The following is a 3049-nucleotide window of genomic DNA, read 5'->3' as shown; positions in this document are numbered from 1 at the left end:
AGGGAATAACACTCGAAATGTATATAAGAAATACTCAAGTTAATAAAAAAAAAAAAAAAAGTGCGTGTGGCTAGAGCTGATGGCACAACCCAAGTAGGGCGTGAATTGGTTGAGAAGGTGAGTGTACAGGGCAGTCTGGCTGAGGTCAGAGTCAATACAAAGGAGTTTGGTTCTTTTTACTTGACTCTGAGCTTATGAGAAACTGATAAAACTGAGATGCTACACAACGAAGCAAAAATGGTACCCAGTTGCTGATCCGCAGTCCCTTTGTTGTGAAGAGTATTGATGCGCTTAAATTAGACCTCAAGAATCACCTGGAAGCTCCCATTTTGGATATGCCTTTAATAGTTTTAGACCCTAAATTGTACTTTTTATTTAAATTTCTTTCTTTTAAATATTTAATATATGTGAGTACACTGTCGCTGTCTTCAGACACACCAGAAGAGGCATCAGAGCCCATTACAGATGGTTGTGAGCTACCATGTGGTTGCTGGGATTTGAACTCAGGACCTCTGGAAGAGCAGTCAGTTCTCTTAACTGCTGAGCCATCTCTCCAGCCCTTATTTAAGTTACTAAAGGAAGTATTCCTGATGGATACCGCTGTAATGCCAAGAATTTAATCTTCATTGGGAAGTTGAACTTTGGCTGGGGAGGCGTAGTAAACCCTTTAATCCCAGCACTCAAAGCAGCAGAGGCAGAGGTGAATTCCTGTGTAGCCGGCCAATCACAGCATTCCATTTTCATGAACAATGGGCATTTGCAGTGATACCTGATTGAATTGAGTCATTTTCTTCAAAATGGTGTATAAATAGATCCCTTGATTCTCACTGCTAGATGCTTTTAGGACCAAATGCCGTGAAGAAGTCGTTCCTCCCAAGAGGAACACTCCTCTATCGCTCGTGGGAGTGCAAACTTGTACAACCACTCTGGAAATAAGTCTGGAGGTTTCTCAGAAAATTGGGAATGGTTCCACCTCAGGACCCAGCTGTACCACCTCCTTGGCATATACTCCAAAATGCCCCACTATACCACAAGGGCACATGCTCCGCTATGTTCATAGCAGCTTTATTCATAACAAACAGAAACCAGAAACAACCCAGATGTCCCTCAGACAAAAGACGGATAAAGGAAATGTGTTTCATTTACACAATGGAATACTGCTCAGCTATCGTGACATCATGAGAATTGCAGGCAAATGGATGGGACTAGAAAATACCATCCTGAGTGAGGTAAACCAGACCGTGGGGGACATGCATGGTACGTATTTATTGGTAACTGGATATTAGCTATAAAGGACAGAATATCTATGATACACCCCATAGACCCAGAGAGGCTAAATAATGAGGGCCAAGGGAGGGTGCTTGATTCTCACTCAGAAGGAGGGAAAAATCGTCATTAGAGGTGGATGGAGGGAGGGAGCTGGGTGCGAGAGGATATGAGAAGGAGAATTCGGGAGTCGGGGTCAGGAGAGTGAGTGGAAATTGGTGGCTGGCAGGGTACATCTCTAGAACATGCCAGAGACCTGGGATGCGGAAGACTCCGGGAGTCTATGAGGGTGACTCTAGCTGAAACTCCTGTCAGCCTGAAATGGCCACCTCCTATAACCAGGCAGGACTCCCAGTGGAGAGATAAGGACACCAACCCACACACAAAACTCTTGACCCAAAATTTGTCCTGCCTATAAGAAGTGCAGGAACAAAGATGGAGGACAGACAGAGGGATGGCCAACCGATGACCGATCCAGCTTGAGAGCCACCCCACCAGCGAGCACCAACCCCTGACAAGACGAGCGATGCTCTGTCATGCTTGCAGACTGGAGCCTACCATGGCTGTACTCTGAGAGTACTGTACCCAGCAGCTGGCTGAAACAGATGCAGAGACCCACAGCCAAATAGTAGACAGAGCTCAGAAGTCTTGTGGAAGACTTGGGAAGATTGAGGGACCTGAAGGAGATAGAAACTCCACACGAAGACCAACAGAGTCAGCTAACCTGAACCCTAACCTAAAGGGCTCCCAGAGACTGAACCACTAGCCAAACGGCATATATGACCTGGCCCTAGGCTCCCCGCACACGTGTGGCAGATGTGCAGCCTGGTCTTCGTGCTGGTCCCTCAACAGCTGGAACTGGGCTGTCACTAACTGCTACCTGCCTGTGCATCCTGTTCCCCTGACTGGACTGGGAGAAGATGTACCCAGTCCTGCAATGATTTGATGGCCAGGGTGGGTTGGTACCTGGAGAGGGCCCTCTTCCTTCTCAGAAGAAAAGTGGAGGGGAGGGGAGGGGCTGGGGGAGAGGAAGGTTGGGAGGAGAGGGGGATTGGAATTGGGTTGTAAAGTGAATTAATTAATTAAGGGGGGGGAGGAAGAATAAAAGGAAGCCTGCTCTTCCCAGGCTTGGTGGTGGACACCTTTATTTCCAGCACTGGGGAGGCAGAGGGCAGGCAGATGTCTGTGAGTTCAAAGACAGCCTGATCTACGTAGTGAGTTCCAGGCCAGCCATAGTTACATAGTGAGACTTTGTTTCAAAAAAAAAAAAAAGTTCATTGGGGATAGAAAAATAGCTCAACAATCAAGAGCACTTGCTGGTTTTCTAGAGGACACAAGTTCAAAACCATGTCAGACAGCTCCCACCGCTGGGTCTGTAACTCCAGTGCTCGAGGGATCCAACACCCTCTGGAGGCACTGAAATATACACATACACCCGCGCCAAGTAAAAACAACTTAAAAAGTGACAGAGGGACCTGGAGAGGAGGCTCACCAATGAAGAGCTCCTGCTGCTCTTGCAAAGCACTACAGTTTGGTTCCCAGCACCCACGTGACAGCTCACATCAGTTCCAGGAGATTGAAAGTCCCCTTCTGGCCCCAACAGGAGTTTCACACTTGTGGTGTGCTTAAATTAATTCAGACAAAACATCCATACACATAAGATAGAAATACATCGGGGCTGGAGAGATGGCTCAATGGTTAAGTACACTGACTGTGCTTCCAGAGGTCCTGAGTTCAAATCCCAACAACCACATGGTGGCTCACAACCATCTGATGCCCTCTT

Source organism: Rattus norvegicus, chromosome 4 (assembly GCF_021556685.1).
Source record: "Rattus norvegicus strain SHRSP/BbbUtx chromosome 4, alternate assembly SHRSP_T2T, whole genome shotgun sequence".
Taxonomy (NCBI): Eukaryota; Metazoa; Chordata; class Mammalia; order Rodentia; family Muridae; genus Rattus; species Rattus norvegicus.
Note: the sequence above shows the minus strand (reverse complement) of the source record.